Raw genomic sequence first — 16,891 nt, 5'->3', positions numbered from 1 at the left:
AATAAATTAAACAAAAGAAAAGAGGAAAACTATTGGAATGATATAGAAGGCTTATAGAACCCCAAAGTTGGTCACTCAGAACATAAAAGGACAAAAGATGGGAACCTGATGGCTGCAGGATGGTAGGTAGCAGCCTCTTCAAAGTGCTACTTGCAGGGAATACCTGTTCTAAGCAGATTCCCATTTTTATGTCTTCCAACTCAGAATTCAGCCTCCTGGCAGAGACAGCCCAAGGGGCACAGCTGGAAGAGGAAGGGGACTGGTAGAAGACTTAGCAAGGCCCCATCCTAAAATCATGGACTGAGATCAAGTAGGGGTGGCTCCCCAAAGGAAAATTCATGTGTTCCTCCAAAATGCAGACACATATGACTAATAATCAATAAGTATCTATTGAGTCTCTGATAGCACAGCAGAGGCACTCTGACTGTGTCTCTAAATAAGGTGATGAAAATCTTGCGTATTGTTTTTTTTTGAATAATTAGGTCTCAATTTTATTTTATTTATTTTATTTTTTTTTTAATTTTTTTTTGTCTTTTTGCCATTTCTTGGGCCGCTCCCGCGGCATATGGAGGTTCCCAGGCTAGGGGTCGAATCGGAGCTGTAGCCGTGGGCCTAGACCAGGGCCACAGCAACACGGGATCCGAGCCGCGTCTGCGGCCTACACCACAGCTCACGGTAACGCCGGATCCATAACCCACTGAGCAAGGGCAGGGATCGAACCCACAACCTCATGGTTCCTAGTCGGATTCGTTAACCACTGTGCCACGATGGGAACTCCCTCAATTTTATTTTTTAATATCAAGTAGTACATAGTTCTATACAAGTTTTTCTAATTGAATGCGTCCTCTCCCATTCTTCTGCCCATTTCTCATGTCCACTCAGTCAAAAGTAATAGAGAAGTGAATAATGTATTAAATATAAAGAATGAGAGAATTACAAGGGAAATTGAAGAAGCTGATTGGGATGAGCAAAGATTTAAAATCACTATAGACATAAGATATAAAGTATTCGATCATACTAACACTAATTAATGAATATTTTTATTAGAATCTTTTCTTAATATGTTGCTCTCCATACAGAGAAGCTAAATGACAGAGCTTATACTAAGGTAAATATTAAAATGGGCAAATAGTTTGAAGAATCCATAAAACAAGATTCAAGGCAAACTGAGGAAAACATTACAGTGTGTGGGAAACAGGAAGAAAGCAGCTGGTTTTCTTTCATGGCCCAAAACTTTGCTCATGCTACTTCCCCTAACAAGTTCTCGTTTTCTCTTTCAATAGTCAGCTCTAATACCACCTAATTTAAAATCTTCCACCATGGGGGCCCGGTGTGCAATGACTGCAAACAGCAGCCTCCTCGGTAGTGTATGCAGCCTGTTGCCTGTATAGGTTGCCCTAAGGGACCTTGGAGACAGCCCTTTTCAGTGAACATTCATGACTGGCCTGCCGTCCCCAATCCAGGCTCCAGTCAGGTATGCATGGTGCCTTTGGAAAGCCCCAGGGCACTGGTGGCCTGGGTCCACATTGGCCAAATCAAAATGTCCATCCACACCTAGCTGCAGAACAAGGAGCATGTGACTGAGGCACTGCACAGGGCCAAGTTCAAGTTTCTTGGCTGCCAGAAGATCCACATCTCCAAGAAGTGGGGATTTACTAAGTTCAATGCATTTGAAAACATGGTGGCAGAAAACCAGCTTATCCCGGATGGCTGTGGGGTCAAATGCATTCCTAATTGTGGCCTCCGGGACAAATGGCGGGCCCTGCACTCATGAGAGCCTTGGCGGTGTCCCTTCCTTAACACTCACCAATAAATCCTACTTTCCTGTCAAAAAACAAAAAGCAAACAAACAAAAACCCCCCAAAAAACACACTGAACTGTGCACTTTAAATGGATCAGTTGTATAGTATGTGAATTCTATTTCATTAAATTTATTGTAAAAAAAATAAAATAAAATAAAATCTTCCACTTAAGATTATCTTTAATTTCTCTAGCCAGGTCTTCTGCCTTCTCCTTTGTCATTTTGTACATACAATATTACACACTTTTTCAATAATTTTTTACCTTAATCTACACTAATAACTGCTTGTATTTATTATTTACTGTGTGCCAAACACATGCATTTTATAATACTTATAAGAATTGTTATAATAAGCATAAATATGTTTTTCCAAATTGCTTCATTAATATCAGAAGTATTATATTATTTTATCATCCCTCTAAACCTTTGGGGTAGGTCTTCTTATTGTCTGCATTTTACAGATTAGAGTTGGGGCCTCAGGGTTCAAATAAATGTTTGCTGTATTCCTTGGGGCTTCAAGAAGTCAGCAGGGGAGTTCCCATCGTGGTGCAGTGGGAAGGAATCCAACTAGGAACCATGAGGTTGTGGGTTCAATCCCTGGCCTCGCTCAGTGGGTTAAGGATCTGGCATTGCCATGAACAGTGGTGTAGGTCGCAGATGCAGCACGGCTCTAGAGTTGCTGTGGCTGTGGTATAGGCCAGCAGCTGTAGCTCTGATTCGACCCCTAGCCTGAGAACTCTATATGCCTCTGATGTGGCCCTAAAAAGACAAAAAGACCAAAAAAAAAAAAAAAAAAAGGTCAGCAGAGACTCCAAGGGTCTATGAGTGGAGTAAAAAGTACTTAGCCAATGATGATAGTGAGTGGGGGTGGGGAGGAAAATAGAAGGACTGTAGCAGGAAAGCTTAATGTTTGTGCTTAAAGATAATGACTTGGAAGTTCTCTGGCAGAGCAATGGGTTAAGGATCCAGCTGTGGTGCAGATAGCAACTGAAGTACTGGTTTGATCCTTGGCCCAGGAACTTCATGCTGCCAGTTGGCCAAAAGAAAAAAGGCAATGACTCATCTTGACAATTATCAAACAGCAAAGTAACTAGAAACTTTTCAATTCTTCATCTGAAAACTTCAAAAAGAAGATATATATTTTGCATATATATGAATATATACAAATACATATGTATGAATACATATGCAAATATATGTATGAATATATATGCAAATATATCTTCTTTTTGAAGAAATATATATATATTCACTTATCAAGGAAGGTCTTCAATCTCATTTGTTCAACTGCCCTTCTGCTTATCCACCAATGGCTCTGCCAGTGGATTGTGGGAGCACAGTCTTGATGTAGAAAATATTAATAAAAACACCTGCTTCAGAGGAACATTTTCCAAGGTATTTACTGTACTTCCATAACTTCCCAACCTGTGACAAGCCCCTACTTAGATGTTGGATGTCTGGAAATCTCAAGGTTCCTCTTCCCTTTGGCAGGAAGATATGATAATACAGCCTTTGATTTGTTTCTGAGTCTACAGTGCCTTATCAAACTTTCAACAAAAACAGTATTTTAACAGAAGTGGCAAAATATTCAGTACAATGTCTACCAACCATTTGCCATTTTCGACATGGAAATTATAAAACCGTAAGTGGTCTGTAATTGCACTGGGAGCAGGACCCAAGACTCATTGCCTTTGTTTCCCTTCTGAGCCCAGTACAGAGATATGTGGTATTTTGAGGAACCAATCAAATGAAGCAATTTGAATGACAACATTTTAATGTAATCTAAATATCAAACAGTTAATGTTTAACTTTTTATTAAAATGATTAATTCATGTGAAACAGTGGAGTTCAACTCCATCAGGATGCCTGCTCTTGGCAAATAATAATATAACCAGTAATCACAGATTTACACCTAATCTCCTTAGATAGGGCCATCAATTATCAGAAGAAATACGCTTTTTATTCTGACACTTCACTAACATTGTGAAAGGCATGCGTCCCAGATTCCTGGTTTTGTCCTTAAATTTAAAATGGTCCCATTGCTCATTTTTAATTAAGCAATATAGTGACTGTGTTATAATGAAACAATCTCTTTCTTATTTGAAAGCTACACCCATGATTCTCGGGGCATGATTGGGGATTGGAGGGAGATGAAAATAAGGACATATCATAATCTTCAAGGAGAAAGGAGGACCCTTGAAAAGTATGTGTAGTATGTATCATAATTATAGATGTTGCAAGGAGTGTAGAAAACATTGATCCTAATACAAATTACAAAAATAAAGCTTGACTGTATCCTTTGACTTACAACAGATGGTTCTACTAATCTTAGGGTGGAGGAGAGAACTTGAGATCTTTATGTTTTTCATAAGGAAGTTGTTTTCAAAACTAATTGTCACATCCTGATATAGAGGAACATCTTTGCTTTCAGCAGACTTCAGGATTGTGTAGCCACCTTTAATTTGATTTGTAATCAAGTAACACACCACATAGAGGTTATGTTCTAAAGATAAAATCGAATTTTCCCAGTTGAAAATCCCTTAAACCAACAGCAGAAAGGCTATTTGGCCCAATTAAGATCACTTATCTCACACTTTCTGATGGCACTTAAACCCTCAATTAAATTTCTAAATCCTTTCTCAGTTGTATGACTATAAATCCCCCTAGTAATTAAGGTAGACAAGAGAGAACTAACTACAGAGATACTGTTTTTTATTAAATATTATATTTTTCCAGTGCATACTCATTTCCCAATACACACACATGAGATCCAATCAATATGGAAAGTAAAAGGAAACTGAAAACTGTCCAAAATCAAGATAAACATTAAGGACAGACCAAGAGTCAGGAATTTAGCAGAGGTCAAGACTGTCCACTGTGTATATTACTTGGTGGGTTTTTTTTTTTTCAAGTAGAGATTTTACATTTTGGCTGTGCCAGCCACGTGTCAGTGTCACATAGCAAATGCTCAATAAATGCTTGTCAGATGAAGAGTCGATGGATCAGAAGATATGTTCAAGAAAATTTTCAACCTGACTGTAAGTTTGAGGCAATAGTTCATTCACCATCAAGACGTTATTGTCGTCAAGAATTTCCATGAAATTTTGTCCCCATAACTTAACAATATTGAAAGTTAAGTATCTCAAATAAATTTTTTTGTTTCAATTTTATGCAAGTTGAGCTAAAAATATCATTACCATTGCACAATAATGCTTCAAAAAGTGGAATTATTTGACATTACGGGTATCTTCTTTTGCCATGATGACCTCCCACCTTTACTCTGGCTCTGTCATTCTTAGGTGACACCTGCTTAGCTTGCAACCAGCAGCTCCGTGTGTGCCATGCAGCAGCAGATGGCTTGAGGCGTGACGTGTTAATGGCAGTGATTACTTTATGAATAGTGACAGCTGATCAGGGACATAATAAAACAATAGTGGCTGCCATCCTGGAAAAGGTGCTAAATGGGGGTGACATGCTTAGTGAGGGCTATACTTCTCTCTTGAACCTCATTATCAATTCCAAAGGGACATGCAGGCCAGCCAGGCAAAGGCAGGTTCAGACACAGAGGAAAGAGCCAAGCCTGCACAAAGATTTCCCTCCACTCTAATTGGGGTGGGGGAGGGCATGCAGCTTCTAATGTGCAAGCCATTTGAGTACATGCTAATGTCTGTTCCCAATCTTGTTCCTCATTTGCCATCCTCTGAGCTTATGGTCTGATACTCACCACTTTTAAGATGTTCACTTCCTACCACTTTCCTTTCATGAATCACTGCCTTGAGCCAGGGTAGAAATCACTGTGACAGAGTATGAGGAAATCAACATTTGTGTCCAGTGAAATTACATTTCTGAAGACCAATAATATTCTGAACAACTTTCAATCTTTGATTCATACCTCTGGGAAAGGTTATGTGAAGAGAATCAGAGATAGCCTTCCGTTAAGGGTCATTCATTCATTCTGCAAACTGGGCACTGAAGAAATAAAATGAGTCAGGTAGAAGTCCTTATCTTCAAGGAGAATGAGAAAGACATATATATAAACAGTCACTTATCATCCAGAATGATGATCTTCTGTGATGAGAGTAAGATTAGTTTTGGGGTTTGAGCAAACAATGTCACTAATCTAAGTGTATATTTAAACTAATATAAATTTTATACATATAAGTTATATGAAAATACCATACTTATATATTTAAATTAAATAGAAATGTATTTCATGTAATTTATCTATATATTAAATATATATTTATAGAGCATATATAAATACAAATGTATATAAAATTACCTAATGAAATAAATACTTAATATCCCAATGAGTTTATCCAATCATAGTGATTAACCCTGGCTTATCAACATACCTTCTTAAAATATGGAGTTTTTGACTAAATCAAAGGGACATGAAGTTTTCCATGTCCTCTGTTCTTTTGAGGCTTCTGGTGAATTCGACCCTTGACTTAATTGTTACCCACCTGCAAAAAAATGTAATAATATATGTAAGGGCATCTAATAACCTAAAAGAAAAAGCTCTATATGGAATAGTTTTTCCACTTCTTTTGATGAGAAGGAATGAAGAAATATTCCTATAGATTTAAAGACATATATCCTTCAGCTTCTCAGCAGAATAAGTGGGTGTGTCATCTCCATTTAAGTTCCACTGAGCTCATGACTCACAGATCTTCAAAAAGCCAGTTTGCATTGTGCTATACTAACAGGCATGGCTTCTGTGTGTGTGATCTATCACCAACAGTCTTTTTATAAGTCTCAGAACCAAAACTAAGACTATTACACTAATTTCATCCTGCCCATTATGGTACCTTCCATAATGATTGAGAATGACTATATTATGTCTGCCCTGGAGACATTTGAAGGTCCTGATATATTTCAGTGATTTTACTTAACCTAGTAATTAGTTTACACAGTTTTATGGAGATTTTACTGCTTTGGAGATGACAGTTTGTCTTCTCAAAATTAGTTCTGATAGTCAGTCATTTCATTTCATGGTTTATGAAAGATCTGATATATTGGTTAAAAGATTTTCATTTAAGACTATAGGGGAAAAAAATCTCTTTTCACTAAATGAATGCTATTTCATACATCCTTACTTTTTTGGTTCTTTTTTTTTTTTTTAACCCATATCTTCTGTGGGATTGTTTATGAAGAAAAAGAAAAAGCAGTTTAAGCGGAATCTTATTAAGAATAACAAGAGTTTTAAATATAAAACACAGAAAAGTGATTTCATAATTTCCAAAGCTTTGAAAATGTTACACATGGATATATAACAAGTAACAAAAACCCTACCACAGGTCAGTTAGTTCAGTGGGCAAGTATTGATTGAGCATTTTCTGTGTTCCTGACATCGTCCTAGGCACCAAGACACAGCAGTGAAAACAAAATAAGTCTTTTCTTCTCATGAAGTGAGAAAGACGGAGAAAATAAATGCATGAGAAAAGATGAGTAAATAATTCTAAATAGAGGAGCAAGAAGGATGGAGGGATCAGAGAAAGCAGAGAGGAACAAAGGAGACTGGATGAGGTGAGGAAATAGGCCATGCAAAAATTGGGGGAAGAATGTTTCTGAAAAAGGGACTAGCGTGTGTAAAGACACGCGAGAAAATTCTAGAGTTCCAGGCAATATGTTCATAGCATAGTGAGTCAGGACTTCAGGATTGCCTTAGAACCTGAATTTCATTGATTCATTGACATTAAAAAAATGAGGGAAATTTCTAACCTAAAGGCAAGTACAACAGAGCTCCTGTGTCATTTCAGCTATGTATGTGAATATGTGTAAAATTGTTCAGTTCCAGCAGCAAAGAGCCACTTAGAGAAAATCTTTTTTTTTTTTTAAGATTTCGAAGACCTAGATAGAATTATCTGTGTACCAATTACCCCTAAAGGCCTTGCAGAGGCTGTACAACTTGCTTGCAATTTAAGATCCAAATGGAGAGAAAGTGCTTTGATATTCAATTTTAGGAAATGGCTTCAAAAGCATTTACTTCTTTCCTTTTTCAATTAATTTTTAATTTTAGAAATAGATCATGAATACTTTATTTTTAAAAAGCATATACTTTGAAAGTGAAAAGATTTTCTTTGACCTAATAAGCAATCTTGATTCCTTCTCCAGCTTCTCCGAGATAGAACTACTTTGGATGAATATCCAGAATTCATGGATATTCTTATGTATGATTCTATGAGTCCATGCAGAATATACCATTTTTTATTTGTTTTTTAATGCAAATGCCATAATAATGCATAGAATATTCTGAAACATGCTTATTTCCCCTAATGTTTATTTTTATTTTTATAGTTGACTTATTATGTCATTATAGTTTCAGATGTACAACATAGTGATTCAAATATATAATATATATATAAAAGTATATATATATATACTTTTTCAGATTCTTTTCCCTTAGAGTTTATCACAAAAATAATGAGTATAGTTCCCTGTGCTACACAGTAGGTTGTTGTTGGTTACCTATTTTATATACAGTAGACATTTTAAAAATGAGGGAAATTTCTGACCTAAAGGCAAGTACAACAGAGCTTAACATGTATGTACATGTTAAGATTATATCCCCTATATAATTCCTTAACATGTTGCTGTGAGCTGGCCTTATTGTTACCAAGAGTCTTGACTCAGTCCTTTTAACTGCTCTGGAGTATTCCAAATCACAGTATATTTTTCCATTCCCTTGTGATGGACATTTAGATTGCTTCCAAGTTTTTACTGCTGCAAACAATGGATTTAATGAACGTTACTTATACTTGGTTCCTTGAGTACACAAGCAAATGTTTCTCTGATGCAGCAACCTTAAATCACCATCTTTTTTCAGTAGACATTCCGTCTTCCTCCATTCCCTCCTCCTCCACCAAGACAAAAATAAACACCACTGAGAGGATGCTGCTTGGGCTCTTTGACACCCAGGTCTGACACACAGGTCAAACCGAGTGCAGTTATTAAGGACCACTTGTTACCACCAAGCAGAGAAGTTCCAAGAAGAGAGGTCACCGCCCTCCAATCTTTGACTTCCATCCTGAGTTGAAGATGACCCTTCAGGAAAACATGTGGTGAAAAGTGTTTTGCCCTGTGAGCCAACAGAAAATTGGCCTCTGAGGTGACTTGTAACGGGATTTTGTAAGCCGTGAGCAGAACTGAACGGGTTCCGACGAGGCATGGGATTCAGAGTCGTAATAGAAAACATTTATTTGGCTCCAACTAAACATCCTAACACATGTTAGCATTTGCTGCCAATATGCTTCCTAATTAAGAGCTACATAAAATCATAGGAAATCCTGTATCCTGTCTTCATGCACTTTTCATGTATCTCTTGTTCCCTGGCCTTATTTCTCAAGTATTGCTACCACACACCCACCCACACACACACACACAAAACAGGTTGATTCAAAAGTCTTGTTTTACCAACCATGCAGTGTGGTGTCATTAACAAGATTAATGTACATTCCAAAACTCACCACCATGCCTTTTTTTTCATCCTAAAACAAATGCTGCTATTAAAAACTAATTTAAAAAGAAAAGAGCTAATAAGCACCCCCCCCAAATAAAAGAACAACCCCTCCCTTGGTAAAGTGTTGCCTGTAACTGATATAAAACTTCAAAATGTTTTTTAAAAATATCTTCTCTCTTGGATTGTCTGGACTATTGACCATGTTGGTATATTTTATCATGTTGAACAGATTTCAAGATGAAGGACAGACTAGAGTCTGGTTTTCCTCTTGGGTCTTCCTTAAATTAATGCTAATTTCATCTGAAAATATTTAGAGATAGACCTGTAAATCCTAAACCATCACTCTCCCATTATATGCAGTAGGCATAAGGTGATTACTGCACAGATAGAGATATGTATGATAACTCTAATTAAGGCTAGAATTTGTGTGAGTTACACTTAGAAACACTTGTTTTGTTTGGATGTAGTCTTTGACCTTACATAGCCAAACTAATTGCTTCCTTTCCCTACCATAAGGCAGAAGTTAAAAATCAAACAAAACAAAACAAAAAACACAGAAGAAGAAAAAAAAAAAAAGACCACTCCAGTCCATTATAAATTTCTCCCTCTAATTCTATTTTGTTTTCCCATACACTGAAATAGACTCTGAAATGGCACAAAAGAAATGAAGCCTGGGCCTGAAAAGTTATCTTTTTCCATAAGACACATTAATGATTTTCAGAATTAATTTTTTTTTTTTTTCAAATGAAACGCACATGCTCTCATTGCCCCTTTCCTGAGATGGCTTTGCACTCGTCTTCGTCTTTTTCCCCCTTCCAAATCTATTTATTTCTTGTTGTTCTTGGCCTGTCCTCACTTTCCATTTTTCATGATTAGTTCTTTATGATCGTGTGTTTCCTTTTTCTCCCCGCCGTGGCTGCCGGCCAGTTCTCTTCCAGCACTTGAACTTCCCTTTGCTAATGAAACAAGAGCTGCCTCCCTCCCTGGCTTTTGCCATCCAGCTGTTTCCTTTTTAAAATATACACTCATCTTTATTCAGTGAAGTTCCTGGGCAAACCTGACTTCTTTCACAGAAGAGTTAATAATCACAGGAGGAACTAAAAAGGTTTTAGGAGAAAGGCATATCTGGGAAATTTTGAGAGTGGGTGGAAGAAGGGTAAGTAGAAACTAAGTTTATTTTTGAAAGGTTCTGGGGGAAAAGAAAAAAAAAAGAACAAAGAACTGGGTCCATAATGTTTTATTCTTTGGGTGCTCTGGATGGCAAGTTGGTCCTGGAGGTCTCCCACACGTACACGGCATCTTAAAGTTCCCACTTCGCTTGCTTCACCTCTTGTGGCCACTTGAAAGTAGCCTAACCACCTCGGCAGACCTGGGTTGTATAGGATTAGGTGGTGAAAAGGTGCCAACTTGAGGTTCAGTCTGCCAAGTCAAGTCAATTTACTGTAATGCTTTGACTGTTCAACTTGGCTTTAATCCCTCTTCCATCTCCATCGTGCCCTTGACATCAGGGAAATTACCACCCAAAGTTAATGTCATCAGATGAACCCCGCTAACTATTTCAGAGAAGGGTTCCTGAACAAAACAACCTGTTTACTTCATAAGCTTTCAGATCCACCCCCCCCCAAATATTTCCAGAAAAATAAATAAGCCCAGAGGTATCCTCTTACAACTGGAGAGTGACTAATTCTTTTTTCTGTATTATAACTGATAAGACCTCATGTGACTGGGAATGAATACGTATTCTACCCAAGCATCAGTTGAGTATTTGTATGAAAGGCTTAATTGATTAGATAAAGAGGTTTATTAGATTAAGAGCTTTGAGTTTGAAAAAAAAAAAAGTCCTCTTTTAAAATCTGAGGAACTCTCCCTTCTCTAAAAATGTTTTTCCTGATATACGATTTCCAAAGGAATAATTTTTCCAACAGAAATAGAAAAGAAACAAAAACATAAAGGGGTAAAAAAAAAGCAAGAAGGAAACCAAAAAAAAAAAAAAGGATCACAAGAAAAAAATCGTAGCAATGTGTGGTGATGGATGTTAACCAGACTTATTGTGGTGATCATTCTGCAATATATACAAATATCTAATCATTATGTCATACACCTAAAATTAATACAACGCTTTTTGTCAATTATTTCTCAATGAAAATGTACTATCATGTGAGATAATCTTATTTGGAAACAATTATCAGGTGAGATAAAAATTAGCATTTTCAGTGGAAAGAAATGCGATTATAATAACTTAATACAGTGTGGATCTTCACCAATTACAAGCACTTTCGTAGATAGATGGATAGATACTCACACTTGAACTTCACAGTAACCGCATAAGACAGGGAAAGTTAGGGTCTTTGATAACAAGCCTTGAAATTTTCCAGGACAAATATTTTCTTGGAACAAAGCTCAAATCTGAATTTGCATTCTGGATATGCACCCTGGAGGCTGTCTTCTATGGGGGTTTCTTGGAAGATTCTCCTGTCTTAGAAGGAAGAGAGCTTGAGGAGGAGGGCAGATCTTAGCTATCATATAGTTCATTCTCCCATCAACTCTGGTAAGAATAATTCCAGAATCTCCCAATAAGAGACACATCCATGTCCTGCCCTTATATGTGGTTTCAGACCTAATGTTTATAAACCCAAGAATGGTCCTGTAAACACAAGTTCAACCAGAGGAGGAAGGCAGAACCACCTCAGGCCCAAAGCATGGGACTTGCTTGACTGTGATATTCACACCTGCCCCGCCACGTCACCTGACATCTTGGCTCCAAGTTCTTCCTGACCCTCGTTTCCTTTGCCTGTCTGAACCTTCCATACCCGCTGTGCTCTCTGCTTGCCTGCCTCCAGAGTTGTGACTCAGCACACCTCATCACACCTATGGTGACTAGCAGACACTATCCTGAGACAGATCCTGAAGGCTGGATTCCCTTTGTCCTTGTGGCCTCAAGGCCAGGAGCCCAGCAAATCACTCACAGTGGAAAGTCAAACCCTGAGAAGTCAGGCAGGTTGGAAAAAGATTTTCTGAGGCACTGCTAAACTCTCTAATCCCAAATTATGACTGCCATAATATCGACATAGGGCAAAGGGAGTTCCTGTTGTGGCACAGCAGAAATGAATCTGACTAGTATCCATGAGGTTGTAGGTTCAATCCCTGGCCTCACTCAGTGGGTCAGAGTTGACGTGAGTAGGTCACAGACATGGCTCAGATCCTGCATTGCTGTGGCTGTGGCTGTGGCTGTGGCTGGCAGCTGTAGGTAGCTATCATTAAACCCCTAGCCTGGAAACTTCCATACGCTGCTGTGAACTTTTTAGTGCAGAGTGGCCCTACAAAAAAAAAAAGAAAAGAAAAGAAAGAAAGAAACATAGCAATGCATAGGGAGAACCCTAAAACTTCATTCTGGTATCTCTCCTCTGAGGTCATCTATCAGGAGAAAAGATGTCAGTAGTAATTTATTTCTCAACTTTCTCTATTATCAATAATAGTTAATTATTTTTATTTTGAGAATAATCTTAACAGTGCCAATATGTCTTTTAAAGTGGATCTTCTTAAAATTAGCAGAAAATGCCACTCCTTATTGTTGCAGGATTGTACTGCTTTATTGGCAACAGGAATAAAACAGCAAAGAAGAATCTGATCCAGGAACATAGATGGATTTAACAAGAAGGTGATGGAATTTGAGATTCAGAAGCCCTCATAAGCACAGATTCCTTCCTGGAAGGGGCACTAGCAATTCTGTTTTCATTCTTTTATTAGAGGAAGGCCTCAAAATTATACGCTACTCAGGCCCCACAAAACCCAGATTTGTCCCAGTTAGTAAATTACGAGTTTATGTCAAGTGAAAGTCAAATGATGTTCCAGTATGCCGTGTGGACGAAAGCTTTGCACAAGTTTAAGCAGAGAAAAGTGCTGGAACTGTCTGATACACTGCATGGATGCCACAGGTATGCCAAAGTCAAGACATCTTCATCCTACCTGTTGGCACAATATTAATGCCATGAATGGCAATTCAATGTTAGTCAACCAACATCCATCAAGTTAAATCAGTGCTGTTAATTGGAATATTGTGTTTGCCATTTTGTTTGAATTCAATCCGTAAATTTGTTTTGGATTTTCAGTTGTTTCAAGGCCATAACTCAAGGACTGTGCCTACTTTCAGTTGTGTATGTACCTAGGTAATATTTGAAATAATTTAGATTTAGAGGAAGGAAGGGAGGAAGGAAGGTAGGAAGGAAGGAAGGAAGGAAGGAAGGAAGGAAGGAAGGAAGGAAGGAAGGAAGGAAGGGAGGGAGGGAGGGAGGGAGGGAAGGAGGGAGGGAGGGGAAGGAGAGAGGGAGAGAGGAAGTAAAGGGGAAGGAATCCTTTTCCAGAACCCCTATGACAATAACCATGCAGCCCAAGAATCCAAGATGGCCAAGCCACCCCTAGCTCTAACATTTTAAATCCACCCTAATCTGTTGCATCAATGCTACAACATGAGACCCTTCCCAAGCAGGAACACATTTATTCTACAAATATTTCCTATTGTGTTCAGAGCTCTGTGTCTGATTCTGAGAGATTTTGGTTTATTATTTGCTATCGCTTTCAAGAAGGATGGGGGTAAGGACATAACATTCTCAAGTTAAAAAACAACATACCTAAGTAAAAATAATCTCATTTATGTAATTGTTATAAATGCAATATAGGAAGACTGGTACAGTGCTCAAACTATGCTTTTCTTTAAGATTAAAATAACTTTGTTGGGGGAGGTTGTTTGTTTTGTTTTTGTTTTCGTTTGTTTTTTTTTTTTGCTACATTGGTGCCAGAAAATGTTTCATCCTCCATATTCTAATGTGTCTGCTCCTCGACCAACTCCCTCTGCAGTTTAATTTCAGAGCTACTCTGAGGAGGACAGGTAATTTTTGAAATTAGACTAAGCCAAACATAATTAGAAAGGAAAATTTCTGGGGGGAGAATCATAAGAGATATCCCCAAGGCCATCAACATGCTTTTGCCACATCTACTGCTTGAGTTTTTCCTCCACCTCCTTCCTTCACCAGTAATCGCCAAGCCAAGTGGTTGTGATTAAATCAACCCAAGTTACTGGCAGCGTGACAGACCCCTGAGAGTTGCTTCCTGGGTCTCAGGAATAAGCCTAGATTTTTTTCTATATCTACCACTATGTTTAATGCTCAGTGTTCTTTCTCCTCTTCATTTACTTCAAACTTGAGTGTATCTCGGGGCCCTTTCTCTCTGATCCAGGAAAGAGGGAAAGATTCTGTTTTATATCTACAGCTACCTCTGGGCTCCACAGCTGATTTTTGCCCCCTTGGTAACTTCATTCCCACCCCTCAGGGAATGAGCCCAGAAGTGAAAGCAAGTGTGGCTCATAGATTCTAATATTATAGAATATTACGGCTCAACAGGACCTGAGAAGTGATCTTGTCCAATGAGGCCCACAAAGGTTCCATTCCTTTGTCTACTTGACAAAAACTTTGATAAGACCTCCTTATCTCAAAGTTTGTTTCTAAATTTGATTTTCCAAATAATTACTGAATCCCTTCTACATTAAAACTAACAGCTGTACCATTCAAAGAAATATACTTCTTATTCATATGCTATTTGTTTATGAAAGAAATCAACCAATCTTCCAAAAGATACTATCCTTGATTCTACCTGTCCTCAGTAAGAGAACAGGTAGTATGAAAAAGGAAAATAGCCTTACATTAACATGCACTGGGATTTTAAACTCAACTCTTAGAAGAAGAATCCTCTATTTGTTTGGGCCCTCCTGTAAATCAGTGTTCCACTTGGCATTAGTCACTGTCATCAACCTGATTTATCCAGGGTTAAAATCCAAAGATGGGAGCTCCTGCTGTGGCAAATGGGTTAAAGATCTGGCTGCAGCTGCTTGGGTCACTGCAGAGGTGCAGGTAGGGTAAGGATCTAGCACTGTTGCAGCTGTGGTATAGTCATGGCTGCAGCTAGGGTTCGATCCCTGGCCCAGGAACTTCCATGTGCTGCAGGAGCAGGCAAAAAAGAAGAATTAAAAATGCCAAACTGAACAAGTCTGAAGGTTGTCATACAAAATGGAAGAAAGGACCACGGAGAGCTGGTTTTAGGCTGCTCAGTTCTCCCCCTGCCACTTCCTTTCCAGGCTTATTTCTATCTAGCTAATCTCTGTCCCACCCCCATGGTCCCATATATAGGAACAAGGGCATAACACAATCTCCAGGGATCACTAAAAATAGAAGAAGGAAAAGAATTTTTTAAAAAAATAGAGGAGTGCAATTTAACAATTTACAGTTCCAAGAGATCTGAATGTTAATTAAAATATAAATGAGTCCTTCATTACTGCTTTTATAAGGCTACCACTACACATAAAATGTAGACTTAGGTGTAAATTATATATATATGTCTGTGTGTATATATATATATATATATATATGTGTGTGTGTGTGTGTGTGTGTATGTATATACACACATATTCATTTCAATGTCCTTCTCTGAGAAAGTCAAAGTGCTTTCGTATATATGAATTTAAAATCATGAAACTCCAGTGCAGCAGAGAATAGTAGAGCAAGCAAGATATAGAAGCACCTAAAAGCATAGTCAGAAAGAAAACTGGATTCAAATCTATCTGAAACATTGGTATCTATATGATCTGGGGCAAAACCCTTCTGTTAGCTGCTGCTCAGAGCACAGTAGTCAAAACGCAATGTAAATTGGTTCAACCACTGTGGAGAACAGTATGGAGGTTCCTTGAAAAACTGAAAATAGAACTACCATATGATCCAGCAATCCCACTCCTGGACATATATCCAGAGAAAACTGTTAATTCAAAAAGATACATGCACCCTATTTACAATATCCAGGACATGGAAGCAACCTAAGTGTCCATCATCAGAGGAATGGATAAATAAGATGTGGTACATATATATATAATGGAATATTATACAGCCATAATAAAGAATGAAATAATGCCATTTGCAACTACATGGATGAACCTAGACATTATCATACTAAATGAAGTAAGCCAAACAAAGACAAATATCATGATATTGCTTCTATTTGGATTCAAAAACAAGATACAAATGAACTTATTTACTAAAGAGAAATAGAGATCCACAGACATGGAAAACAAATGCACGGTTACCTGAAGGGAAAGGGGGGTAGGCATAAACTTGAAGTTTGGGATTAACATATGCACACTACTATATAGAAAATAGATAAACAACCAAGACCTACTGTATAACATATGGAACTATATTCAATATTTTGTAATAATCTATAAGAGAAAATTATTATTATATAAAATTATTATATGAAAAAGTATATATATATCTGAAACAGTATGTTTTATACCTGAAACTAACACATATTGTGAATCAACTGTATTTCAATTAAAATAGAAACAACAACAACTAGGACTTCCTGCTATGGCCCAGTGCATTAAGAATCTAAGAGCTGGAGCACTGGGTTAAAGGATCCACCACTGCCACAGCTGTGGTATGGGTTGCACCTGTGGCTCAGATTCAGTCCCTGGCCTGGGAACTTCCACATGCCCCATGTGCAGCCATTAAAAAAAAAAAAGACATTTCTAGAAGTCAAGCATTGTATTTGATACACAATAGGTACTCAATAAATGGCAGATGGTT

General features: G+C 37.9%; 1 long non-coding RNA gene and 1 other non-coding gene across 2 annotated transcripts; one reads left to right on the top strand and one right to left on the bottom strand.

Annotated features, from left to right (window-relative positions):
* Nucleotides 1-1,284: 1,284 nt before the first annotated feature.
* On the top strand, nucleotides 1,285-1,419 carry LOC125136957 (small nucleolar RNA SNORA70). The gene has a single exon (XR_007137282.1). It is a non-coding gene; the product is annotated as a small nucleolar RNA SNORA70 (small nucleolar RNA).
* Nucleotides 1,420-5,144: 3,725 nt separating this feature from the next.
* Nucleotides 5,145-6,263, bottom strand: LOC125134987 (uncharacterized). The gene is made up of 3 exons (XR_007136878.1): nucleotides 6,157-6,263; nucleotides 5,694-5,770; nucleotides 5,145-5,595 (listed from the first exon to the last, which is right to left on the bottom strand). It is a non-coding gene; the product is annotated as an uncharacterized LOC125134987 (long non-coding RNA).
* Nucleotides 6,264-16,891: the final 10,628 nt, after the last annotated feature.

This window comes from Phacochoerus africanus, chromosome 9 (genome assembly GCF_016906955.1).
Source record: "Phacochoerus africanus isolate WHEZ1 chromosome 9, ROS_Pafr_v1, whole genome shotgun sequence".
NCBI lineage: Eukaryota > Metazoa > Chordata > Mammalia > Artiodactyla > Suidae > Phacochoerus > Phacochoerus africanus.
Note: the sequence above shows the minus strand (reverse complement) of the source record. Positions and strands in the feature narration are given on the sequence as shown.